General features: G+C 41.6%; 1 protein-coding gene across 1 annotated transcript in view; it reads right to left on the reverse strand.

Moving 5' to 3' along the window:
- stag1a (STAG1 cohesin complex component a) overlaps positions 1-9158 on the reverse strand; it is a 31195-nt gene extending 22037 nt beyond the window's left edge. Inside the window, exon 1 of the mRNA XM_088311117.1 lies at positions 8966-9158. The gene's annotated coding sequence lies outside the window, so the exon portion shown is untranslated. The remainder of the gene's footprint in view (positions 1-8965) is intronic.
- Between the last annotated feature and the right edge of the window lie 4307 nt (positions 9159-13465).

Consider the following 13465-nt stretch of genomic DNA (forward strand, 5'->3'; position numbering starts at 1 on the left):
AAAAAACATATCGGTCCATCACTAATTTGGAGATCGAGCGGTACCATTTTATTTATTTCTTTTTTCCACTGTGAAGGCACACACAGTGAGCTGTAATTAAAGGGGACAGCGGTCAGAAGATTGCATTTAGCGCAATGAAAGGGCAACCGTGGGCACAAGTCAACTGACGCATGCCTGGAGTTGAACAAACACGCCTTTGTGCAGCTGGACGATTGAGTCATTTGAGCTACCAAATTCAGTTTTTATTTGTCAGGGCAATTTTTGTAATCAATTTTTTTTTTTTTAGCTGAGAGTCAGCATTGCCAAATTAGTGACTTTTCCCAACCTCTCTATTTTTCCAAAAAGTGACTCGTCAATTCCCAAGAAACAGACATGTTTCAAATTGTGTTACGTACAAGACGAAAGCTCAGCGGCTTTTGAAAACAGTTGAAAACGCTTTGCTCGTCGGTTCATAGGCATGGCAAACTGTTTTTCTCGTGAATTCAATGAGGCGCAGAAGTGTAGAGTAGCGCTAATGCTAGATGGCAAAATCAAGTGTTTTGGCTAACACCGCACGGAGTTCTTTTGCACTACTTCATGTTGGGTTTATGTACTACTGATTCTGCGAACATTCACCACGCTCGCCTGGAACTTAAAGACACTGGCGACCGGCACCCGTTTCGAGTGCCTCGTTGTACAGACACGACAGTCTATGCTGTGTGCATCATATACGACTTTTTTCGTAACTTGAGCATTTATTTAGTACAGTTTTGATTAGCTGAGTTGGAAAACAACCTTTGTTGAGCCAAAGTATCTATTTTAGAAATAAAAACAAATCTCATGGGTAACAAGCAAACAAAAATTATTTTTTTTTTTTTTTAAATGAACATGATCTTGTCTCAATTTAGCCGACTCCCAAATGTACTTGATGGGACACGAAGCTTAATTGTTTGCATGAGTCCGTATGTTGGATGTGTATTTGCAATCCAATGGAAATTATATTTACGCAATTTATGACAAAAAACCGATAAGAGAAAGCCATCAATAATAAAAATAGCGACGTGAACAAACTGAGAAAGACTAGAAATTCCCGAGAAAAATATTAATTTCCCTGACAGCCTCGTACAATCAGGTGAAAGAAGACACTGTGAAGGAGATCTCATTTTAGTTTGCCACCACAGATAATGTTTGTTTTATTGCCATTTTTTTTCCCAACAGCGCTTGAGGCATTTTTATAAAAAAAATTTTTTAATCAAAAGTCTTGTATTGTTCCAATACAAATTTTCTTCTATCAATGAGAATTGAAAGCTACTTAAAAATGATTTACTTTATTTAGGCTCTCACATCAGTGACATTAAAAATTATTAATCGTTTATGCGAAAAAATATATTGTCCATGAAAATTTATCGTGACAGGCCGACTCATGAGCATGTAAAGCGTCCTTATGTACCTTGAAAAAAAAAGTCAAAAACATCACAGGAATAAAAAGCCATAACAACACTTTGATCGCTGTTTTTAAATCTGAAAAAGTCCCATTAAGTCATCCTGGCCGGCGCGCCGGCTTGTGTTTTACTACAACAGCATCAATCACGCACAACGCGTGCTGCTGAATCACCTACGCTCGCACTTATTTGCTTTCTGACTGCAGGAGAGCGCCAGCTGCTTGGCGCACAGCACAGATCTGCAAAATCCATCAGCAAATACCACAGAGAGGGCGAAAAATGCGAGTGTGAGCACGTCTCGCGAGCAAATGATAGTAAGTAATGTGACTTAACGCTCCGATTAAAGCTCCTGGCAACACAATCCCCATCAGTGGGATTCCATTCATCGGCTGAGGACGTCTGAGAGGTGCAACAAAGACATGTTTTATTCATGCCCAAAGAGTGGAATTATAGAATTGTGTGCGTTTGCACAGTGATGACCGCAAAGATCCACATTTAGGTTGAATCTTATGATGGTGGATTATCCCTCAGTGGAGTTTAAAGAAATAAATAAAACCAGACATGAACTAGCAGCTCTCCGCCAACTCGCCAAGGCCCCCCCACCCCCCCCAAAAAAATCCTAAAAACGCGTTTGATTGAAAAACCTCAACGTTCGGTTGATGCAATGCTACTCCAGTCCTGTAGGTGGCAAAACACTCATTAAAATGTGACCACAAAGCAAGTGGATGGATCGTAATGCTGCTTGTGTTACAAAAGTAACGACATATAGTCGAATACAAACCCCCAGATAGCCCCAGCGAACCAGAACTGGGCTGGCATGCGAAATGCAGAAATTCAGAAAACTGAAAAGCATTGCGGAGGAAATCCAACATATTTTAACTCAGTTAACTCCGCTTGATTTACTCAAAAAATAATTTGCATACTTTGCAAATATCGTGCCATATTAGCCGTCTTTAGCACGTCTCAGAACAAAACACTGTGTTGAAGTTACCACTGGGCCTTGCAAACCAACACTGCTGGAGTGTTGGCGCTTGTGGGCGATTTTGAGAAACGTCTCAAAGAAAAATGCCAGTAAAGATGTCTCCATTTAGATCATATTCAAGAATCCAAGAAAGCTATTAGAACAGTCTTTGAATTAAACATACTTCACATTTGGTGATTCTGCATCAATTCCAAGATATTATTCAAGTAAATATCTGTTATGAGCTTGGCAAAAAATAGTAGTTGAAAAATGTGATTAATCGCGATTAATCATGGAACTTTTTGCGATTAATTAGTTAAAAAAAATTACTCACTTGACAGCACTAATATATATATATATATATATATATATATAAATAAAAATAATACACACCGGCACATTTTTTAAATATCTGAAATCCATAGATATGGCGTTTTGAAGTGACGCAACGAACTCGTCTCAAATAACTCTTAAGTCAGATCGCTCATATCTCAAGGCACCACTGTAGTCGAAAAGTTGCCTGATCTTGCTTCCCCATTTGAGTGACGGCGTCTACTTTTAACCGGCAGTGTGAAAGAAAGGGGCAACACCACCGTCATTTTGTGTCAAGTGGAGCCAAGAAAGCAGCCGTTGCACATTTTCTTCCCCATTCTTGAGTTGTCCCCTTTCCCCCTTATGATGTATTTATCTTTAATTCACACTCTCAGAGGGGGTGTGTGTGCGTGTGTGTGTGGCGGGGGCAGGGATTCCATTTTTCAGTGGAGATCTTGTCACTTTGAGCAATTCACGCAGCATCCTCGCCCGCCCCTCCTTCTCCTCCAAACTGTGTGTGTCGTCGAAAGAATGAGAGTACAGTAGTTTGTGGCAGCGGCAGATGGCTGTGCGATTGTGTGCACGTGTTTGCGCGCTATGTGTGTGTGTGTGTCAAAACGCGGATCCCCCCCGTGCGACACGGGCCTAATCTGGTTAAAGCAGACCTCGCAAGCCGTCTTTTGACAATGCAAGGCGATTGCGCTTAAGCTCTCAATTGAATGATGTGGAGTGACAAAAGAGCAACCATTGTCTTGGTGGCTGTCAGCTCACATCACGAGGAAAAAAATATTTGAGTTTTATGTTTTGAGAGGTTTGCGACATCGGCCTAAGACCGAACACGTTATATATTGGTGCCATGATGCAATGTTTCCACAATTTGAATGAAAGGTTCTCCATCAACATTTTTTCCAAGACCCCCCCCCGGCCGAGTGAAGATGTTCGTTCAACCTCCCGCCTCTAAACGGCAAATGATGTCGCTTATTTTCCGATATCCTAACCCTCCCAATACAGCGAGCGACCCGTCAACATGCGCTATTCGTCACACTTTTGTGAATGAGCGTCGCGGTGAAGCAACATGACAAACACAAATTCCGATCACCCCCACAATGACAACTTTGGTGAACATTCAGATAGGTGCTTGTATTCAGAAAAATTTTTAAAAAGTCCGTTTCTGTGTAGGGATGGCCGAGTACTGATACCAAGTATCGTGTCGGACCAATACCGGCCTTGTTTCAAGGTATCAGGTACTCGTGAAGGCCGCCGATACCAGCAACTAATACTTCACGGGGGGGAAACATTTTTTAAAAATTTGAGTAAAATAATCTGACATCGAGTAAGTCCTCCTTTCCAGTAGTTGGCGCTATACTGCAATGCTACGAAATGCCGGCGAATCATTGAATGAGCACAAGTACAACAATTAATTACAAGAGTACAGGACCTACTCCACCGCCCAAATTGTTTTGTCATAAAATTGAATTTGCGCGATTGAAGTCGATTTTTTTTTTAAAGGCACGTGCCTCAGTTCGAAACATCATGTCGTAATTTGGCGGGATGGACTTAGAGAACATCTTGCAATTTTCACACATATAAGTTTATTTTGGGATATTTTTAGCTGAAGCTTGTCATAGAACCAAAGAACGGGTTCCTCGAGTAGAAGACAAAATAAAATTAGCCGTGGATGTCGCTATGGCGCCGCCGAAGATTGTGGAAAGATGTGAGCTTTTTGGTTGAATGCCGACAATCCTGGCAGCTTTCGTATAATGCTCGAGCGTCGTTGAATAAATACTGTATGAAAGACGCCAGAGGCTCAAAACTCTTTTTTTTTTTTTACCAATTTGTGATTCGCCGTTTTTTCCTTTCAAGGCCCGATTTCCAGACCTTTCCTGACTTGCTTGCAGAGCCGTCAAGGACGGAGACGAGCTTTTGCGTCACAGCACGATCAGATGCGCAGCGCTTGAGCGCTGTACTTTAGACAGATGTCGACTGATTTGAAACAGCGCTCCGGGGAGGCGCCGTGCTCATGCTAATCTCCGACACGACCGGAAAGACGGCAAGACAAATGGCGTTGAAATTTACACAAGGATGCTGAGCCGAGGCAGGATTTACCGTACGGCGGTAAGATAATTAAAAGGCACAACGACCACAGCTAAGCAGTGATATAAAAAAAAAGAAATTACAAAAAAATATAAATCACAATCCTTGACAGCTAATTACACTCTTATTACGAAGTGAATGTGACATAATACATTAATTGACTTGATTGAATTAAAATTGACCTATAATGTTCTGATTATGACCCAGATAAAAACATAGAACCTAGGGATGGACGATTATCGGAAATTCAATCGAGTTCAGCTCGATTTTTAAAACGATTCAATCGAAAAAAAAAAAAAACGATTAACGTTCGTGATTTTGATGTCAATTTTTAATGACTGCCAGTTGGGGGTTTACTGCAAAACAATAAGAATTAAAGTAATCCGTGTTTTTGGGGCGGTTCATGACGACTGGAACGAGCCGTGAAAAGTGAAAAACCACAATATATCGGTTGACAGTTTTTTTTTTTCACTATGATTATTATTATTGTATTTAATTTTTATTTTGGAGGGATTTACACCTCAATGACATGGTTCCCAACCTTCTAAAAACTTGTTAAACAAAAAAAAACTAGAAGAAATACAAAGCTGCAAGCTGTGAGAGGAGCGTGATCTCAAAGCCAACGCTGCGGCGTAGAAATTAAGACGTAACGTTCGCTAATAACGTTTAAATTTCTATCCTAAAATTGGCTCACTCTAACTAGAATCTCGCGTTGCACTTGATCCAAAAGGTCCTTGTAGATGTTATTGCGCAAAGCAAATGTTTTATGACGAACACTAATATTTTATTTGCCAATGTTTGATCATACTGAGCGATCTCGCGCCGGGAACCAATCACGCGCCTTCTACGAGTGCCCGTGGGTATGTGCAGAGTCAACTCATCTCGTTGAAACAAGTGCGTCGTTCTTTTTTGGATCAGTATTTTGGGAGAAACACGAGAAGATATGAAACTCCAAAACGTCAAGCGCAAAGTGGCAAAGCGACTGGTTTATTGCTTTTCACATCAAATCATCACATTCCGGATAAAGTCACCACCATAAAAAGCAACTCGACAGGAAAAACGAAGACTCCTTCCACCGGCGTTCCTCACTTCCGCAAGCGCCGACAACAGGTGATCGCATCAATATTAAAGTAAGAGCGACACAAATATAGCTCAGGCGCGCTTGAAGGCAGTCATTGAAAACATGGAGAGCCATCGCAGCCTGGCCTGATTTCAAACTATTCGGAGGCAAGAGAGGCTCGCTCGGCGGCCGCCAAACAACTTGCGATGAATCACGGGCAGGACTTGAGCCGCGTGGTTCAAGTCGACAAAATAAATAATTAAATATTTCTCTCTCTCTCTCTCAAGTGAAACAATTGCGATAGCTGTCGCGGCAGACGAAATAGTCATCGGGTTGCCATGACAACTTGTTTCTATAAATAGTGTTGCATTTGCGTCTGTGTGTGCTTTTGAACAATATTTGATGAATACAAACACATGATTGCAAGACGTGGCGTGATAAACAATCAATATTTGGTAAACGCGAAGTGTAAACTCGGGATGTCCTTCGATACTCTTGCTCTTCTCGTGAGGAACTGCTTCGCAGTCCAAACAACACACTCCGAGTATAACCCGTATGACATTAAAAATGAGCTGCTAATTGCTCGCGCGCAGCAGGCACGCCTCCCCAAAGCCTACGGAACAGTAATGACATCATAATAAAAGAAAACATTAGAACACTGGCATTTTAACAAGAGCCAAAAAATAAAAAAATTAATTAAAAAATGACTCACCAAGCTGACAGTGAGCACACTAAAGGCAAGACATTCATGCAACAATCGTTTCATATCCAGAGAGGGGTTTCCATTTTGGAGCGTGGCCTAGTTGCAGACGGTTACAAACTAACTGAAAAAAAAAAAAAAAAAAAAAAGCAGCACTCTTGCCTCGACCATAAAGATAAACCGTGCATCTATGTATATAGATTAGGATTGATAAAAAGCCAACCACAAAATTGATCGACTACGGCAGTAGCGATGGAATTTAGGGGTATTTGCATATCCTTGTGAAAATTCTATTGAATAATCAGGTATTCAGATTTGAACAAAAAAAAAATGTGAATTTTTTGCTCGGTGAAAAAAAATTCTAAATACAGAAGACAAAAATAATAATAATAATAATACATTTCCATATCATAAACAAATTCCATTTTTGGACAAGGAACGTAAACTTGCATTAAGCAGTTAGCATTAACATGTGCAGAGTTTTCCCATTTTCTCCAAACGCTTGTCCTCACGACGGTCACGGGGCATGCTAGCTCATCATAGCTGTCTTTGGTCGGTAGGCGGGGCCAGCCGCTAATCGCCGCTAATCGCCGGTGCTGCCGCTAAAAGCTGGCAACAGGTGCAGTGTAATACGTTAGCGATATTATACGGTTTTTTTAAGCATCCTTAACTTCAAAATAAAAGTCAAGGCATTGACGTCCATGTTATTTGGTAAGGTGGCATTTTTTTTTTAAATAAATGTCTGTAATGAATAAAAGAAGTGAAAAATACAGCATGAACACATCTGGTGGCGATATTCAACATTTTCACACAAATCAGCATCACTCTTGGAAAAAAAAAAAACAATTCCAGCGTGGCCGATAATAGATTAATTTAAGACTGGGTTAACCTCAGGGTATTATTTGTTCATTTAAATTTTAGGGTTTTTGTTAGGCTCTGGCAATCAAAAGGGATGAAATAGAACAAAGATAATTGAAAGTTAACATTTCTTTGGAGAACTCGATTTATCGTAAAAAATAAATTAATAAAAAAAAAAAAAAAATACTTTCGGGAAGTATTAATATGCTGATGAATTTGGGAGCTCCCTGCACTTTTGTCAGATTTTTTTTTTTATTGTATTATGATAAAGACTTTTAAAATGTTGTAAATCCAAAGTTAATAAACGTACTTAAAAGCATTTAAAAGACATGTTGGAGTATGTATTCAATTAAAAAAAATGATGGTGATGGATAATTCCTTTTACTTGAAAAGAATACCGGCTCCAAATATCTGTTATCGACCCCCTTCACTTCTAATAAATCCGTATCAGCGCCGGGGGAAAAAAAACTGCGTTATACTGCTGCTAAATTTGCCCTATAAAATCCCCCCAAAATTGGGGCGGAAATCTCATAACAGTCTCTCAACATCTCATACCTGATATGTCAACTGTTGTGCAGGTCACATGTAAACATGTAAACAAAGCAGTTACATAACCACAGAGGTACACTGAGAGCCCGCTACCAAAACAAATTGCAGCTCAAAGGTCAGTCCAGGATTGAGACCGCTTGTCAAGATTTGTTCATTGCTCGATGAGTCCACAAAGTCCCCCTGATGTGACTCATATTTCCCAGACTTAGACCCGCCATGAGATCCAAAACGTGAACTACAGGCTACATTAGTGATTGAGAACCAGAACCCCCGTTAATAGTGGGGAGAAAAAAAAAGACATGAGAAGAAACAAAACTTGGAAGGAGATTGCTGATGTTGACACACGGGAAGAAAGCAGCAATCAGAAGCACATCCTCCACACGTCACATTTTCAGTCAAGTTTATTTACCTGGCGCCAATTCATAACACAACACAAGTTATCTCTGGGCACTTTACACACCTCGCACACAACAGAATATAAAAGCAACTAAAGCACACACGAGCAAGCAAAAGCAGCCAGAGGGGTAAAAAAAAAAAAAATAATAAAAATGAAGGCACCTAGAAAAGAAGCCAGTTGTGTAGCTCATCTTATCGTTGTAAAACGAGAATCGCAACACGCACGCACACAAACAAAAGACGTCACACAGCGTGGCTTCTTGTATTTGTTGACAACTCCAGCGACAGGTGGACAAAGGTGGCGAGGAGGCGGAGGAAGACATCCACCTTCCAGAGAGTTCCACCAGCGACATTTTTCTATTTGGATGGGAGGCTAGTTTGCTCGCAGGCTAGGCTAGGCTAGGCTAACACTGACGAAGGGAGAACGGCAACAGTGGCCTCCGTTAGCCACCACTAGCGCCCATCCCCCCTCCCGTCCAACAACCAAGCAGCAGCCTTCCCTTTTTCCAGCGCGTCCACCATCTTGAATCTGTGCGCCGTCTTCCTCCACCCCCCCACCCCCCGTTTTCCCGCCTCACAAAAAAAGCACGACAAATAAAGCACCGCGCACTCACCTTTAACGACCATCCCCGGCTCGAGCGTCACCTCCCGCAGCGACGAATCGATCCCTTTTTTTATTATTTGCTCTTATTTTATATTGGCAAATTGGCCCGTGCGAGCGGAAGGTTGCCTCGCAGAGAAGAGCAGCAATCCTAAACCGCCATCTGGTGGTATTTTCCTCTCTGCGGTGCAGCGGGAGCGGCGCAGCCTCACGCCGGGACGCGGCTGCCCCCTGGCGGACACTCCGCGCCGGACGGCCGGCTGCGTCGGGCACGCGCTTCGTTTTCAACGTAACCGGGAGCGAAGACGCGCACGACGATCTCATACCCCTAAGGTCCATCTTTTCTTTTTTTTTTTTTTAAATATATAGTCTAAACGTAACGCTAATCATAATGTCAAACAACATCCAGCGGTGACTCAACACTTTTACTACTCACTCATTAAAAAAGTACAAATGCTGTTATAACAATGTGACGTCGCCTGACGTCATCTTTGCGTTCGAGTGCGTAGTCGTTATTAGTTTACCTTGCCGTGTGATAACTGGAGCATTAAGACCAACACCAGTCAATATCCTCCACAGGCTCTCGGGCATTCCACCTCCTGCCTTGAGAAGAGAAACACACACCAAAGTGGAAAAACGCAAGCAAGAAAATGATAATCGCCATCCACTCTTCTCCCATGTACCAGTCCCTCCCAGGCTGAAATCTAGGAAAAGTTTCATTTCAACTGAAAGTCTGCCTGAAAACATCACCCCTAGACGGTACAGAATGAATAAATGGAGAGAAAAAGAAAACATGGGACCAGAACAACCGTGTGTCCCAAAACCAAAAGAAAAACTACCCAAGGGCACAAACCTTGAACGGAAAAAATGGTGTACCCTAAACCGTGCAAGATCTGGTGTTGGGAAAACCAAAGACAACCTAACAAAATGGGGCCTTGCCACATCCTCAGTATGTGACTGTGGTTTCCTAAACCAAAATATGAAACATATCCAACTTGAATGTCCAATAAGCCCCGTATATATCACTCCACCAGACCTACAAAAGGTCACAGACAGGGCAAAAATATGGATAAACCACTGGTGTGACACGATATGATGATGATTAGTTTACCTGTTTATATTTCACATATATACATATTTTATTTCAAATTACACAAATATTATATCTATGCCAATGATTTATATGTTATCTTTTCATATGTTGTATGTCGTTGTAATTTTTTAATTTTTTTGGAAGAAAAAAGCAATTATTCTATGTGACTGATGACATATAAAAATAAATAATTTTTTTGTTATATTTTGTTTTCTAATGACTCTTGTAACTTGCCGTAGCAGATCCTATAAGTTATTTTTACATATTAACTTGTAGCATCTTGTGCTTCATCTTTTTTTGCATTGTGTCTTTCTCAACATGTATCATCATCCTGCTTTGGTATCTGGTGTCATATCTTCACACTATTAACACAAATATATATGTACACACATCCAGTATATACAGACTCCTGTCATGGTTGTTCTTAATAAAGAGCACTTGGGGGCAATCCTTAATACTTCACAGTCACCTGCAGAGCTCCTCACTGGACTGTTCCAGATGAGCCTGTGGAACGAATGACACTAACGGCAACAATTTTTAGTATTATGACAGTGTCGTATTTTATCTTATCGTAAAATGTATGTTATCATACGCGTGTGACAACTTAAAGGCACTTTCCAATGTTGCAAAGTTGGCACGAATTCAATCGTGCTGCACTTAGTAATTTTACGCTTGAACATATTAAAATGCGTTTATTGTTTTATCACTTTGTACCGTGTCGCATCATACGTCAAGACAGTTTCATACCGTATCTTGGACATTATTACATTTTGTAAAAAAAAAATGGCAAAATGTTCCAACACAGCTTTTGAAATGGACCATGTGATTTTACCCGCATACACGCCGCCCCGTGTGAATAAGACACGTGCACATCTGTCTCGTTGAGGAACCATGGCAACATAAGCATCAGCTTTTTCGACGACGCAATCACAGCTTGTCACTCCCAAAGTCGATTACAGTGCAGATAGACATCTCGACTCGTCTCCACGGGGACAAAAAAAGGCCCCGGGTAGCTCTCAAATGTCAGGTCTTTTGATGTGTTTTATGATGACGCGATGGTTGCCTTGTTTTTCCGTCAATCAAGGACTATCGGACTGAAGATAATTATTTTTGTTAAAAACTGTTAACTTGCCACTCAAATTATTTTCACGAAATAAATGTATGTGTTTAAGTGCCTTTCACAGGTCAAAGTCTAAAAAAAAAAAAAGGTCATCACAACACAAACGAAACGTTCTCGTTCAACGTAACTGTTAAGTGACCTTACGTGTGAATTGTAGTGAACAGGAAGTTCGCATTCAAAATAAAAGCGATAGCTTAAACCGGAAATTACAAAGGAAAATAAAATACAACAAACAAAATCACCGCTGCTGTTCCAAAAATATGAACGCGGTTAGTTACATTTTGGTGTCAGTTGATTCTCACCTTGAAGACATGCCTAAGGTCATAGTTCAAAAAGGTTATTTAGCTTTGCATTCATGTCAAACACATAATCGACAATATCGCACATTTTACATCTATTGGTGGACGCATAGTCGATCAGTAGTTTCACAGGAAATTGAGTGTGGCTATTTTGCGGAATTTGCTCACTAACGGGGTCAAAAATCAATTTGCAGCAACGTCCCATAGGCAGTTTTACAGGGTGGCTCTGCGGGGCAGCAGCCACCCCAGTTGCCGCCCTTATTGTTGGCAATGAATCGATCCATCCATCCATTATCTGAGCCGCTTCTCCTCACGAGGGTGGTGGGCGTGTTGGAGCTAATCCCGGCTGTTTTTGGGCAGCAGGCGAGGTCCACCCTGTTTGGTTTCCAGCCAACCACAGGGCACACAAAGACAAACAAGCATCTCAGAAAGGAGCGATGGGAGGGAGAGCCGTTAGCCGCTGCGTCTATGCGCGCCGCCATCTTGGATGGATCTACGCTCACAAACACACCAGACGGTGACTAAAAGTAGAAGGTCAAATATTAATAATAACAACTTCAATTGTAATTGCTTTCATATGAGCACGCATGGACTAAAAGTCTCTCATTGTTCTGACTTTGTGTGATGTAACGAACCCGCGGCGGCATTTTACACGAGCGCCCAGTGTACCATGACCTCCCTCTCCAATTAGGAACGGTGACGTGAGGCTGCAGCGTGAACCTGCTTGCTTGCAATGTTTGTTCAGGCTTGGTTCTGCCCTCCTGAAAATGTGACGAATGAGGTTGGACGAGGTGAGGGTGATGCGCGTCACTGCTCGGCTCCGGCATGGCTCGGAAAAGGTTCTGAAGCTTAAGGATCCTCGCTTGTTGTAGAAGAAGAAGCGTAACTCTCCGGGCTCTGTGCTGGACATTTGTGGCCATCGTACTTCGTCCATCTAAAAATAAATAAATAAATAAATAAACAATTAATTAAAACAAGAAAATACATTCTAGCTTTGTTAATGCCAATGTCATGTCATGAATGACCTTTTTTCGCCTGCAAGTCAAAGCAAAAAAAAAACAAATCGGGAAACTCGGACCTCAAGGAAATGAGAGAGAGAGAGAGAGAGAGAGAGAGAGCAAGAGAGAGAGAAAGAGAGCGAGAGAGAGAGGGAGAGGAAGAGGGAGAGAGAGAGAGAGTGAAAAGGGGAGAGAGAGAAAAAAGAGAGTGAAAGAGAGAGAGACAGAGAGTGAGGGAGAGGGAGAGAAAGAGGGAGAGAGAGAAAGAGAGAGCGAAAAGGAGAGAGCGAGAGAGAGAGAGGGAGGGAGAGGGGGAGAGAGAAAGAGGGAGAGAGAGAGAGAAAGAGAGAGAGAAAAGGAGCGAAAGAGAGAGAGAGAGAGAAAGAGAGAGAGAGAAAAGAGAGTGAAAGAGAGAGAGAGAGAGAAAAGGAGAGAAAGAGAGAGAAAAAAGAGAGTGAAAGAGTGAGAGAGAGAGAGAGAGAGAGGGAGAGAAAGAGGGAGAGAGAGAAAGAGAGAGCGAAAAGGAGAGAGCGAGAGAGAGAGGGGGAGGGAGAGGGGGAGAGAGAAAGAGGGAGAGAGAGAGAGAAAGAGAGAGAGAAAAGGAGCGAAAGAGAGAGAGAGAGAGAAAAGAGAGTGAAAGAGAGAGAGAGAGAGAAAGAGAGAGAGAAAAGAGAGAGAAAGAGAGAGATTTATGCTGCAGCAAGCCAAAATTAACAAGCATTTAATCAGCCTTGGAAAAAAAAAAAAAAAAAAAAAAGGCTGATGCAGATAATCTGCAAAATGCCAAATATCGGCCCCGATAATCAGCCCGGCTGGAATTGACACACTTTTGATTGATAATCGAATAGTGCGGGAACTCGCTCATAAGAGTTCGTTTCAGTTTGAGTCGATGCCCCCAAAAAACGATTGTCCAATGTTACCATTAGACGCCAATGACGAGAATCGATGTTAGTTCAACACCACAATAACAGAAGCAAAAAATGTACTCGAAAAGAAATCTACT

Source organism: Idiotropiscis lumnitzeri, chromosome 1 (assembly GCF_059441095.1).
Source record: "Idiotropiscis lumnitzeri isolate Australia: NSW breed Sydney's pygmy pipehorse chromosome 1, RoL_Ilum_1.0, whole genome shotgun sequence".
NCBI lineage: Eukaryota > Metazoa > Chordata > Actinopteri > Syngnathiformes > Syngnathidae > Idiotropiscis > Idiotropiscis lumnitzeri.